Source organism: Aulonocara stuartgranti, assembly GCF_965226115.1.
Source record: "Aulonocara stuartgranti genome assembly, chromosome: 15".
NCBI classification, from domain to species: domain Eukaryota; kingdom Metazoa; phylum Chordata; class Actinopteri; order Cichliformes; family Cichlidae; genus Aulonocara; species Aulonocara stuartgranti.
Window position 1 is genome coordinate 5,695,261 of NC_138951.1, and position 15,258 is coordinate 5,710,518.

Below are 15,258 nucleotides of genomic sequence, written 5' to 3' on the forward strand. Positions count from 1 at the left end.
GTCTGGGATTTAGCTCTGTGTCCTTATATCCACTTCATCTTTTCCTCTCGTGCTGGTGCTGTGCAACACCTGAAGTCTTTTTCTGGAAAGCGACGAGTCACACCTCGCACTCCAGCCGCTCTCCTCCTGAGGATGGAGAGCTGGGGTGCAGCCCAGGCCCGCTTTCTTTGATGCTCGACACTCCGGCTTCAAAGTCATCAGCATCAAAGCCAAGGACTTGGGATCAGGCCCAGGAGCAGCCCAGTATCCTTACGTTCGCGCACACACACAGGCAGAGACAACTTCACTTCAGGTTCGTCCGGCTTGAACAAAGCAAACTTCCTTACAGGGACACCACAAAGTTTGGTAAAACAGCACTTTGCTTAAGTGTTTGAAGATATAACCCTGCCAGTGAAACTAGAAACAACCCTCATGTTCTGTAAAGACTTTTATTTATGAAGTTAGACCTCATCAGTATGACTCACAGCTCATTCTTTGGGAGAAATCCATTCATTATTTGACAGAAATGATTTCAAACTTGAACAAGAAACCTTGGAAACACAACTCTAAACTCTTACCTATGATTCTTTGACCATTTTCAGGAACTTCTGCTGCTTTTACTCACTGAAATGATGAGTTTGTCCAGACCTGTAAGGGCCAAAAACGGGATTTGTAATTTGGCCTGAAACAAATTATTTGCTCTTTTTACTTTAAACCATACTTCACCATGTAAACCCAGAAAATTTTAATTGTTTCAACAATTAAAAATGAACACATTAAATATCGATTTGCATATATATGTTTTCATTTCTATAATTTCTCCAAAAAATCCCGCATTTTTCTGCAGTTTAGGGCTCACAGTAGCACCGCATGTATCTGATTGCCTACATCAGGTTTCGTTAAGGCGGAAGAAAATCACACTGATGATGTAGAAGTCTCAAAAAAATCATGCATAAATGTTGTACACTTGGAATCAAAGCGTTCCATTTGAAAACGCAGGCTGCTGGCTTTCTTGGCTGTCAGTAATAAAAAAAGATGAAAACTTCATTTTACTGTTATTATTTTCTTTATTTTTTTAAGCACAAAAGCAAACAATGTTTAGTTGATTAATGAATAAAACACAGAGGCTCGGTTCAGCTGTGGTCAAATTTAAACATATATTGATGTTATTAGTTCTGAAAAGAGGAAAAATGTCATGTTTCTATTATCTTGATTACTGACTGTGTACTCTCAGTGCTGCTTTTAAATTAGGTTTGAGAAAATGAGTCCAAAAATTGAATTAATCTTCAAAGTATTTTTGAAGGGACATTTAAAAAAATAAAATAAATAATACCAGACTAAGAGCTGTGGCCTGAGGACAGCATTCACGTGTGTGTCTTTAAAAACAGTGTGAGGTTTAAATAATGAGCCTGGAAAAAAACTGATGTGGAAAAAAAAAGCAAAGGTATGAAAGTCTGAATTCAGATCAATAAAACCAGAGTCGAAATCCGACCCCACATCTGCCTGATCAGAAGACTGCGGAGTCTTGACATTATTAGCCTGTTCTCTCTCCACAACTAGTTTCCTGCCTGCTACACGTGCACGTGGATGCACGTGTATGTGCGTTTTGGAGACAAAACTGCGTTAACCTCTCCAGCAGTAATCCTGCAGCCTGCCACTCTGGGCACAACAGAGTCGTACCAGGACAGCCTTCCATGTCTGTCTGAGACACACAGAACCTTTATTATCTTGCAGGGATTCAGGGGCATCTGGGGACGACCTGATTGTCTGCTGAATCCACGCAGACGCATAAAGGGCTCGGTGGTGTACGACGAACCCACTGGTAACTGTGTGACGATGTGCTGGGGAGATGAACCAGAACGGTGTTTGGAGACGGCAGCCTCACCTGACTGTCTGGAGCCTCACTGCTCTCAGCACACAACGTCAGAGCACACTTGAGGGAGTTGAAGGGCAGAAAAGACTGTGAAGAGCACCGAGTTGTATACTTGTATTTGGAAATATGTCAAAAAGGACGAAGGAAATTGGAGGAAGGAAGAAAAAAAGCCCGAGCCAGGCACACACACACACACACACACACACACACACACACACACACACACACACACACACACACACACACACACACACACACACACACACAAAGCTTTTTCACACTCTTTGCTCTTTTTCCACTTGGCTGAGCAATAGCTGAAATGATGCAGGGGCAAACTTCTGCAGAGGAGGATGTTCAGATGAGAAGCGTTATCTAAACAGCACTGCTGGAGAATGATTTTTTCTCAGCATGTGCATGGCTGCATTCACGTGCTGTGCATTCTTTTTTTCAGGGTTTTTTTTTGCAAGAAATTCAATTTTAGGCACATCTTTCACAAACTATAACACAGGTATAGCATGTCTGCAGATGTAAGTGCATGAACTATGACTTAATTGTGGAAAAGCATATTCTGCAACTTATACATGATTCTTTGCTTGAAAGTCACACAGGCTCTTCCAACTTGCAGTGCAGGGTAACAGAAGGTAAATGAATACAAGCTTCTTCTGATGGTTAACAAAAAAAAGACGTGGGAGTGTCTGCATGTTGGCATTGGGGTCAAGCTGATTTTGGGCGGCTTGGTCTCCAGAGTTTCTTATAGAAACACAAAAAGCTCTGACTTCATTGATTTTTGCTGCATGTGGCCGGGGATGGATAGCCTGCTGGAGGTCGACCCTCGGGAAGAAGGGTACACATTCATTCTAATGTTAAACCAGCTTTTTAACCTCTGAAGTTCGACCACGGCACATGGTTGTTTGCACATGCTGTGTAGACCTGAGATAGATTTTCCTTTAGAGCAACTGTAGGGCTCCTGTGAGAAGAAATATGCAGGGCTGTCAGCTAACTGCCCATTAACATCTATAAGCAATAATAAAAAAATAAATCAAATAATAATCATGCACGCATGCATCATGAAGAACCAACAACCAAACATCCTCATTGTGCATATGCGGTTTTAGCAATGCCACTGCATGTGCATGCTGCTGTGACACAAGCAGCCTCGCACACATATTGCTGTTGCTGTTTTTGCACATCTAAAGCTCAGCCATCACCTGAACATACTTTATCAACTGTGGATTTTGCAGAGAAAACAGAAATGACAAAACTAAAAAAGGCTGTTACTATTTATGGGTAACATTAAGATGATGGCAGAAGAAAAGAAATCCTAGAAACAGTCTCAGTGATCTTTCTCTCTACAGTTGGTATTATATATTCAGTCTTCTGCCAAATTTCTTATTTTCTTTGGGCGTTTTGTCTTTATTGGAGACAGAAAAGCGGAGAGAGCAGGGGGAAGATACACAGCATGGGGCTTCAGGTCAGAGTCACCTGCTCAACCCACAAATTAACCGATACTAGAGGTTGGCAGCTCAATTAAAATATCATTGGTACTGATACCAATGCTGGTATTGGTATCAGATGGATAGTAGTGCAATAAAACCAATACTTTGTTTCTGTTCCCTAAGCTCAGTATGCAGCCCACTACACTTTAGAGACAGTCACATTTAGATTCAGGGGCTCCAAAATCAAACAAACAGAAAATCACAAAAAGTAAAAATCACAATGGTCATTAAAGTTTGTTCAGAATTCGCAAATTGATGATTAAGCTCACTATATAAGTTAAAAGTATCTGTATTAGTGTTGGCCCTATATTTAGCTGACATCACTTTAATACCAAAATGTGCAGTAATGCACAGCATTTACATAAATCAGAATTTCTTATTTTCTACCTGCATTATGCACATACTTACAGAGCTGGGGCCATTTCTGATAGCATGGTTTCACTATGAGCAGGACAGCCGTTTGCACATGTCGGAATTCCCCTTGAAGAATAATCTATGCACATTAGAAACGCAGTTATCTTAATAACATCACTAACCTTTCAAAGAACTCTAGGAGGGAAAAAAAGACTGAAAATCTAATTCAGCAAAATAAGAACTTACAAAGATTCGCATTTGACTCTCTTCCTCTGCTTTGGTCTAAATATTACGTTTTTGGAAGCTTCGATTAATCCTATTAGAAGTCTGAAATCACACCAAGTGCTGAACTGTCAGTTGAGTGGAAATAAATGATTGGTATGTAGTAAACAAACAGTCAAAACAATCTTAATTCAGCTCTGTCTGTTTCATAAGAAGTTACGACATGGTAAAATTGGAATGATTAGGAAATCATTTCAAGGTGAAAATTAGAAATGATTTATTTTATATACATTTTTATATCACATTTTAAATTTGTAAGCCAACAGCCTGTTCATAAAAAAGTGGAAAGAGGGTAAACAGAAGACGAGAAAAGCTGTTGGACATCTCAAAACTAATTTGGTTAATTTGCAACAGCACAGTAACTTGATTTGGTACATAAAAAAAAAGCACCACAGAGAACCCATTTGACCACGGTGAACTCATTGTCATGTTCAAGAATGAACAGGTCATTTGAAATTTTGGACCTGCTGTAAGCAGCCAATCACATTGTGGGTACGCTTCGGTCATTAAGGGATGGACATGGTCGGGAACAATACTGACACAATAAGCTGTGGTGTTTGGTAAATGGTAAATGGCCTGTATTTGTATAATCTTTTACTAGTCCCTAAGGACCCCAAAGCGCTTTACACATCCAGTCATCCATCCATTCACACACACTGGTGATGGCAAGCTACATTGTAGCCACAGCCACCCTGGGGCGCACTGACACTGGCGCCACCGGGCCCTCTGACCACCACCAGTAGGCAACGGCTGAAGTGTCTTGCCCAGGGACACAACGACTGAGACTGTCCAAGCCGGGGCTTGAGTTTGCAGTTTGTCTTGTAACCGGAAGGTTGCTGGTTCAAGCCCCGGCTCAGACAGTCTCAGTCATTGTGTCCTTGGGCAAGGCACTTCACCCACTGGTGATGGCCAGAGGGGCCAATGGCATGATGTGGCAGCCTCGCTTCTGTCAGTCTGCCTCAGGGCAGCTGTGGCTACAACTGTAGCTGCCTCCACCAGTGTGTGAATGTGAGAGTGAATGAATAGTGGAATTGTACAGTGCTTTGAGGGCCCTGAAAAGTGCTATCTAAATGCAATCCATTATTAATCACTGACCCAGAAACCTTTAACCAGTTCAATAACAGTAAAACAATATACTTCTTTATTATACTGGAATCTTGCTCAAGAGTACTTTAATCTGGCAGCTTAACACCATTCAATTTAATTAACTATAGGCAGTCAACAAAACTGAGTTTCTTTGTTATATTAATTAAACAACCACCAATCCTGAACAAAATAAAAGACTCAGGCATTCTTGGATGCATGCATTTAATTCCTAACAGCTGATTATGTATAGTCATTAGCTGTTTATCAAACTACTTAATGTTATTCGCTGTTAGATAAGATTAGAGTAGCTATGGTTTACCAGGCCACTTCTTAAATAGCTGTAGTTCACTGATCATTTACAGTGACACCAGGCAGTTAAACAGCTCCATAAGCCCATAGAACAGGGGTGGTAAACAGAAGGTCTGGGGACCAGAATCAGCCTGGCAAAGACTCCGGCCCTCTGGATAAAAATAGCAAGGCATTTGTAGATGAACTCTAATAGGTTTACAACTTTGGCTGATGATAAAGATCACCCCAAAGCCATTCACACTACATCAGAGTAGTAAAGTAATAGATAAAAAATTCAATGACAGAAGTTCCTATTATAGACGGGACAGTCTGGGCAGTGAGCTACCAGAACTTTTTATGTAATTTTACAATTTTACACATTTATGTACAAAACATGAGATGTGCTGTTGAAATTGCATTTTTTTTTATATTATATTATGATATTTCAGGGATTAAATATGCAGTCAAATTTCTTTGAACTGGTCCGGCTCACTTAAGATCAAAGTGAACTGTATGCAGCCCTTTATATAAAATGAATTTGACATCCCTGCCATAGAACTAAGCCCATAGTCCCAAACCCTAATTCAGACATCACACAACAATATAGCTACATTTTCAAGCTAAAAGCATTGGAGTGAGAGGGTGATCTCTATTGCTTTGCTCCAAAAGAAAAGAAAAGAAAAGAAAAAGCCTAGAATCTTCCAAAATGATATCTTCCCCTCTGAAAACAAAGAGTTCAAAGCCACACTGACCACAGCGCCACAGTAACAGGCTTCCCTAAATCTGTTCACAAGATACACGATGCTTAATGATCATCCTGCTGTGGATTGCAAGGAAAGGTGTGTGTGTGTGTGTGTGTGTGTGTGTGTGTGTGTGTGTGTGTGTGTGTGTGTGTGCGTGAGTGAGTGAGTGAGTGACTGGGGGGCTCCCTATTCAACGAGAACATTGATTCAAAGAGATTGAAAGACATTTTAAATCGGAACAGAAAAATGACCAGAAACGAAACACTCAGGGATTTTCATTTTCTTCTCTCCTTTCTCTCCCTAACACACTGGAGGGTCTGAGCTTGCCAGAAAATCAGCTGGAAATTTGCAATTTTACCCCTAGAGGGGCTTCACACCTCATCTCTCTTAGTTAAAAACATGTCAGGAAGCTGAGGCGAATTAAGTGCAAAACTCGCCTTAAATCCAAACATCCTTGCTTACCAAGAATAACTGTGTGCCTCTCATTTCTCCAGTAAATGATCTGGATAAGAAAAATACATTTCTCTTTTAAGAAGACTAGCTGAAAGCCTGTCATGTGAAGAAAATGGCAATCAAATAATGAAACATTACTATTATTTATCCTTACCAGGACCTTTTATTTTTTATGTTTTCTGGTGTTTTTATCCTCCTAGGACCTGGCGTCCACATATGTGGACATCACATTTTGCGTTATTTAGACCAAAATACTCAATTTTGCTCTACAAGGGCCTGATATCCACTTACGAGGACATTATACTGCTACTGTTCTATCAAAATTTAAACGAATATCTTCATATGTGGCTCTGATTTTTCATAAAAACAAAAATAAGGTAAAAAAAAAAAATCTGGTAATTCTTGGTTTTTACATTCATTGAGCCCCAATATGCCCAAATATCAAAGAGAAATTAAAAATGCATGCCGTGGAAGAGTTCGGGTCTTAGGAGGTTAAGCCATAGATCCTAGAACACCCTAACGCATCATATCAGAGATAAAGTCTTTGCCAGCACATGAATGAAATTAGTGTTAATTAAATTTCTCCCTATTCAATAAAGTTAGTAAAATCCAAAAGACATTAAAAAGAACATCATGCACAGTTTAATGTTATTCTTGTCATGTGACAGCACTGCTGTTCAGTGACCGTGAATAGTCCGGTAGTTAGGCAGTACAAAATATGCTCTGTGAGAAAACAGTGAGTAAACATTTGTATCATATTCTTTATCAAATCACAACTTATTGTTTTCAAGTGACAAATGACAAAACTGCTGTTTTACAAGAAAATCAAGCCGTTTATGTAGTTTAACAGGCAGGTGGCAAATTTAAGCCCGCGAGCTAAGACATGCATTTTACAGAAAATGAAGCATTTAAGGTGAAGAACGTTTAAATTAAGTGAATCAATCTTTTATGTTGTGATCATAGTGTGTTTTTGAGGCCACAGCATCATTTAATTGCTCATTAATGGAGCTCTTTAAATGTTTTTTAACCATCATTTGAAGTGCTAGACAGTCATTCAATCAAGAAAGCTACCCAGGAGCAGAGATATTACATTCTATACTTAAGCACAGATGTTCAAACTCACCACAGAACAGCAAGCTGACATGTTTATACTGGACAAAACTACCCAGTATTTCCGTGCAAAATTGAATAACAAAGTTAGAATACTGATTCATCAAAACATATTACATACAAATCCAGTATTTGATTAAAATGATGACATTACATGTCAGCTTTAAATTTTCAGTCTGTAAAGTACCACTGAACAGTCCTTAACTTTAAATCTGACCTCTTCTTCCTCTCTGTCCTGTCTTTTATGGCCTTCGTATATCTTTCTCCATCTGTGGGTGAAGTGAGCTCTCATTATTTTCTCTCGCAGATAGGAGAAGAAAGAACATATTTGTGTAAAAATGTAGGGAGTAAACGTAAAAAGTAAATAAAGTACAGAAAACTGAAATTCTACTTAAGTACAGTATACAAGTATTTGTACTTCATTGCTTCACATCTCTGCCCAGGAGACACAACTCAATTATCTCTTGTCCCAGAGACGGCAGCATATAGTAAATATTTGTACACCTTTGCTTGATTCATGGTAATTAAATCTAGAAAGGACATTTACAGGCAGGTTTCTCTGGCAGATTGTTTTAAATTTGTTTTAAAACTTCATGTTCTCTCGTGGTTCATTTTTCGAGTCATTGCCTGCTTGGATTTTTTTTTTTAAATCACAAATCACAAGCAGTGGCTCTGACGCAGCCACTGAGAACATTTTATGACTTGTCAGATCAGTCACACCCAATAGCCCACCCTGATGTATCATCTATTTTGCTCTAAATGGGACACAAAGAAGATACTGTGGCATTCATTAAGACTTAAGCCAGACTGAAACTCATCAGGAAAGTGCTCATGGGGTCCCCTGCTGGCCATTAGAAGAATTCATGGCCCCTCTGCACTGGTTTCACTTTACGGCTACCTGAGGTTTTAGTGCAGCTCACCTCACTTTCAGCCTGCTTTGATACTAATGTACCTTCAGGCTGTAGCCCATTACTGCTTCTCTCTAACACTGTAATGAGGCTCAGCTACTGTTCACAAACAGCAGGCGATTTGCTCTTGCCTTTAACCGCTTCACATCCTTTACATTGCTGACGAACTGTGTGTGTGTGTGTGTTTTCAGAACTTTATATTAAGTTAAGTAAGCAAAGGCCGCACATTGGAAAACTACCTTCCCACTTGTGCCACATACCCCACAGAGTACATACACTGACAGAGCACATATGAAATTAAGTAAAATAATTCAGGCTCACTTAAGTAATTTGCCTCAAAATTCCTTAGCAGGAATCTATTTTGTTGTTGGTGGGTTTTTTTTTCCAGGACATTGCTGGTGAGATTGCCCAAATGTGTCCTGTAGCTGACATCCTTGTGAGGACATTGTATAGTCTTACAGTCACTCCCTCTTATCACTTGTGATAAATACAGGCTGACATAAATGAAGACATATGAGCAATAAAGCAATTTTCATATGACACTTATGGATATTAATTACTGAATGAAACTAGAGTAGGTTTGGCATCTGTGGCATTCATCTGATATATTGAACACCCGAGAGTGTGCATTCGGGTCACAGTTTTACGCAGTTACCGGAGGAGAGTGAAGTACCCAAAATGTCCCGACTACTTTATCGATGCTTTCAGTCTTTGTTAAACTCTTTTCTGTCAAAGTAAGTATCGACTGTAAACCTTAAATGTATGTAATTTAGCCAGGGCATTGTTATTAAAAGCAGCACCCAGTGACATCTGCAACCGCCAGATCTCCAGATAAATTGATCTCATAGCAACCATATTCCTATGGCAACCAGGATACAGATGCCACGCTGAGGTGATATGCAGAGTAACTGGCTGCCACAATGACATTTTTTTCCATAAGAGAAAAAAAACTTGGCTGAATGATTCATCTAGTTTCCATCCCAAAATTATTGCCTGCATCATTGGCCTCCTACGATTTCCTGCCTATTCTTCTTACTTTAATTACTTTTTACCATTTCTCCAAAGCAGCCTCCTCTCACTGTGATTGATGTACCCCCTGAATTATGGATCAGAGACATTTGAAAAAATTGATAGTTTTTGCTATAAGTTACCCTTGGAAAAACTTTTAAAAATAATTGTAGATCCCTACTAAATCCCTACTAAACTAAGCGAGATGTATGAATATATGAAGTTTTTTGTGCACACTAAAAACACAAACAAAACCAAGCAAGTGGCCTAAAATGTCAGGAGTAAAAGTTCATTTCTCCCTCTTTACATGCTCTGAAATATAAAGAATAATAATCATTAAAATTTAGGTTTGATTATAGGTTCTGTTTGTGATGAGTTGTACTTGATGCTTTAGAAATTTAAATGCAAGACTTTTTTGAATCCATCACATTGACCATTCAGTAACTATATTCAACACCCAATCGTTCATCCTTATAAACATGCAAAGACAGGCACGAATGAGCATTGGCCCCAAAAAAGAGAGACATACAAAAGACTGATATATATATATATATATATATACACACACATATATATATATATACACACACACACATATATATATATATATATATATATATATATATATATATATATATATATATATATATAACGGTGGTCCCCGTGGTAATCGGAGCACTAGGTGCGGTGACTCCCAAGCTAGGCGAGTGGCTCCAGCAGATCCCAGGAACAACATCGGAGATCTCTGTCCAGAAGAGCGCAGTCCTGGGAACAGCTAAGATACTGCGCAGGACCCTCAAGCTCCCAGGCCTCTGGTAGAGGACCCGAGCTTGAAGGATAAACCGCCCGCAGGGGCGTGCTGGGATTTTATATATAAAAAAAAAAACACCCAGCACGCCCCTGCGGGCGGTTTATCCTTCAAGCTCGGGTCCTCTACCAGAGGCCTGGGAGCTTGAGGGTCCTGCGCAGTATCTTAGCTGTTCCCAGGACTGCGCTCTTCTGGACAGAGATCTCCGATGTTGTTCCCGGGATCTGCTGGAGCCACTCGCCTAGCTTGGGAGTCACCGCACCTAGTGCTCCGATTACCACGGGGACCACCATTACCTTCACCCTCCACATCCTCTCGAGCTCTTCTCTGAGCCCTTGGTATTTCTCCAGCTTCTCGTGTTCCTTCTTCCTGATATTGCTGTCATTCGGAACCGCTACATCGATCACTACGGCCGTCTTCTTCTGTTTGTCTACCACCACTATGTCCGGTTGGTTAGCCACCACCATTTTGTCCGTCTGTATCTGGAAGTCCCACAGGATCTTAGCTCGGTCATTCTTCACCACCCTTGGGGGCATCTCCCATTTTGACCTCGGGACTTCCAGGTTATACTCGGCACAGATGTTCCTGTACACTATGCCGGCCACTTGGTTATGGCGTTCCATGTATGCCTTGCCTGCTAGCATCTTGCACCCTGCTGTTATGTGCTGGATTGTCTCTGGGGCATCTTTACACAGCCTGCACCTGGGGTCTTGCCTGGTGTGATAGACCCCAGCCTCTATGGATCTTGTGCTCAGAGCTTGTTCTTGTGCTGCCATGATTAGTGCCTCTGTGCTGTCTTTCAGTCCAGCTTTGTCCAGCCACTGGTAGGATTTCTGGATATCAGCCACCTCCTCTATCTGCCGGTGGTACATACCGTGCAGGGGCCTGTCCTTCCATGATGGTTCCTCGTCTCTCTCCTCTTTCTTGGGTTTCTGCTGCCTGAGGTATTCACTGAGCACTCGGTCAGTTGGGGCCATCTTCCCAATGTATTCTTGGATGTTCGTTGTCTCATCCTGGACTGTGGTGCTGACACTCACCAGTCCCCGGCCCCCTTCCTTCCGCTTAGCGTACAGCCTCAGGGTGCTGGACTTGGGGTGAAACCCTCCATGCATGGTCAGGAGCTTTCTTGTCTTTATGTCAGTGGCTTCTATCTCCTCCTTTGGCCAGCCTATTACCCCAGCAGGGTACCTGATCACGGGCAGGGCGTACGTGTTGATGGCCCGGATCTTGTTCTTACCATTCAGCTGACTCCTCAGGACTTGCCTGACCCTCTGCAGGTACTTGGTGGTTGCAGCCTTTCTAGCGGCCTCTTCATGGTTCCCATTCGCCTGCGGGATCCCCAGGTACTTGTAACTGTCCTCTATGTCTGCAATGTTGCCTTCTGGTAGTTCAATCCCCTCAGTTCTGACTACCTTCCCTCTCTTTGATACCATCCGACTACACTTCTCCAGTCCGAACGACATTCCAATGTATATATATATACATTGTGTATATATATATATATATATATATATATATGTATATATATATATTTTCTGAGTCTTAAAACAACCAACATTTTCTTTTTTACTGAAGTCACAGAGCAGGAGCAGGGGGGGGGGGGGGGGGGGGGGGGGTTTCCCCCAAAGGCTTCCATACAGCTATATTTGCAACTTGAGAAATTAGCCCCTAGTGGTCATTAAAAACAATGCAGGTTTAAAGCACTTCCATGTTAGCGTCACTTTTCACGCATCCATCTTTTATGTTGTCAATGGTCCAGATAGATTGTGGTGTAACTTAAAAACCAAAGGTGTTAACTGACAGATGCTAAAATTTATGTCATTTGGACCTGAATGGACCCTAGGGGACTCGTGGTAAAAAAGCATAAAAAATGTTTAATTAAGGTTGCCATGGCTCCCATTTTAAAATGCCAATCTTCAGTGCAAAATAACCACAATGTAAAAAGATATGGACTGTATGGTTAGTTTCCCCTTTCATGTGGAATTGCTTTAGAACTTACCTATCTACATTTTTATTTAGTAAATTTGCATTATTACAATTGCAAGTTTGCTACTTTGAATGACAGGTGAATGCTCACAGTGTCATTAACTGAACAAGAGGTCTGTAATCCAGTTTTGGGAAGTGGAATTCTAACATTTTATCTGTATGTCACTTGATATCGTATCAAGTGACATACGGTTACTAATTACTATACTAATTATAATTAGTGTCTGTGACTTTGTGATGCACCTACACGCACAATGCTATGCTGCATTAATATGAAATTTGTTGCATGAGTTGATAAAATAATTTGCCAGCATGATCATCACAGGGATTTTGGATGAATCAGCTGACATTATAAACTCGAGGCAATAATCTTCTAAGTTGAAAGCTTGAACCTCTCTGTTAGTGTTAAATTGATGAAACCAAATGACGTGAATCAAATGCCATGCTGATTACTAGTTTTGTTAGGAAGGCAATGAAGGCATGTCCCAAGTGTGGCTCACAAATATGTTCTTCTTTTCCTGGGATGTGAAGGATCCAACTGGTATATTCTTCATAACCCTCCCTATATATTGTAATATATAAATACCGGTATTGCTTTTGAGCTGTCTCACTATGTAATTGTATTTCATCCAACTGTTGAATGCTCAATTTCAGCCTATGTGCTAAGCTGTGGTTTTCCATTGTTTGAAGTCTGGGAAGCATTTCCCATCTTGATAAGGTATTTCTATCAGTAAACTAGTCATTTATGTGTCATGTGTTAGGTGTAAACTATGTGATGACACAAGCTTATATAAAAGTCTGATACCAGCATACAGCGATCTGTGGTCACCTCCTCACTGAAAATGAGTCCTCACTGCTTCTGTGATTCTTTTAATCTTATTATTGCCTCTGATGTTTGCATAGTTTATGAAACTGAGTCAAATCTCCCTAGTGTTATTGTCTAGCCATTTCTTTTTTTATTATGATGTGTTGTTTCCACAGTTTGTATTGTCTGCACAATTCTATACACTATATGAGACTTTGCCGTGTGTTACAAGGCTCAGACCTAATTATTTAAAATTATGGCTTGCTCATTGCAGGTATGTTTCCCAGCTTGAGTCTCACAGCACTAAAAGAAAAAACGTTTGGATTCTGCCTTTAATGGCAGCAAAATTTCTGATTCTAGTCTTGTACCAAATCAAAAGCTTGATAAAAGTGATAAACATGATAAAAGTTATCCAGTGGGGTCACTAAGGTAAGGTAAAAATTTGTCATAGACTATCGTTTCACATGGCTACACTGTCCCATGGTCACAAACCTTGTTTTGTACATCATATGACTTCAAGGGCTTGCAGCTAAATGGAAAGTCATGAGATTGGCAAGATGAAAAATGATAATTTCACCAACAGATTTGATGTCTTCCTATACGTCACCTCATTTCAGATAACATAATGATTCATCACATATCAGGAACTTTACATATTGTAGGTATGTAAAGCGCTATACAAATACAGGCCATTTACCATTTACCATGTATCGGTATGTTCTGGGATTTCTTCTGTTCTTTTAATGCCAAGTCAGTGCTTCATGCAGAAGAGGTGGCCCTATGCCAAAAGATGGGTTCCTGTGGTTTCTGGAACTCACTGGAACATTAACTTAACAAAATGCTCACGGATGACATGGATATCTATTATAAAATCTTTTTAAAAAACGCTTTTGCCTCTGCTGGAAGGGATAAAATGAATACGATGATATAAAGCTTAATAATTTATTTATTTTTTGATGAAATACTGCTTATAAAATGTGACAAGCATAAAAAAGTACTAAATCAACTTTTAAACTTAGTTAAAGTTCTTAACTAATGGATGCAACCAACCGATGCTGATCCACTATAGCAAAACATTACAGCTCACCTTAAACATAATTTCTATCAACTGGCAAGTTTACCAGTTAGTTGCTAACTTCATATTTGGTCAGTCTTAACTGCAGACCTGGGCATTCCGCTAAGGGTTTGAGTTTTTGGCATGTCTGGCTAAGGGCATGTCTGTGGTGCCACAGCAAATTTTGATCATTCGCCGTGATATTTTCATTTGCTGTCATTCACAAAAGCATAATCCAAAGTTTGATAAGGGTATACCCTTGAATATATTTCAATTGTAATATTTAACAATGGTTACAGCACCACCTAGTGGGAACAGGAAATGGCATGTTTTACACTTTGAGATACAGCTTCAAGGTGACTGACCTGAGCCACCCAAAATAACTCAAGAAGTTGGTCTTGGGTTCTGTGAATTTTTTGCCAAAGGGCGTCACCCTGGTGGCACTGCGAATTTTAATGTTTCACCATGAAGCATGAAATTGCTATAACTCAAAGACACGTGGTCCAGTCTCTCCCAAAGTTCACTGGCAAGATGAGAGTCCAGCCCTGAATAGACTGATATGATACTTGTCAACAATAGTTAGAACTACACCTAGTGAAAACAGGAAATGTAATGTTTTAATTTCATATTCTACTCCTCCTAGATTGACCACATGAATAAATATCAGACTTTGATGAAGCTACAGTGTGAAAATTGGGAGATTTCATTTAACAACAAACCCTGGTGCCATGGTGATTCGTCTTGAAACAGAAGGTAATTGTTGAGGTCTTGAAAAGCCTAAAAAAATCATAAAATTTGGAAGAGACGATCAAGATGCACAAAGACTCTTGAAGCCATGGACTAAACTCCAATGGTAGTGAGCCATTTTGAATTTAATGTATAATTTTGCCAGCATTTTTGAGTTCATAGGCATCTATGTGCCAATATTATGTCACACTTATAGCACCACCTGGTGGCAACAGGAAATACCCTGCAGGTTATAATCATCAAACAATTTATATGGAATTTTAATTGGTTGTTCCAGC

At 40.0% G+C, this 15,258-nt stretch overlaps 1 long non-coding RNA gene across 1 annotated transcript in view; it reads right to left on the reverse strand.

Moving 5' to 3' along the window:
* Positions 1-2,404: 2,404 nt before the first annotated feature.
* LOC309688706 overlaps positions 2,405-15,258 on the reverse strand; it is a 37,189-nt gene continuing 24,335 nt past the window's right edge. The window contains exons 2-3 of the long non-coding RNA XR_014271150.1: positions 3,757-4,029; positions 2,405-2,819 (exon numbers count right to left, since the gene is read on the reverse strand). This is a non-coding gene — a long non-coding RNA (uncharacterized lncRNA). The remainder of the gene's footprint in view (positions 2,820-3,756; positions 4,030-15,258) is intronic.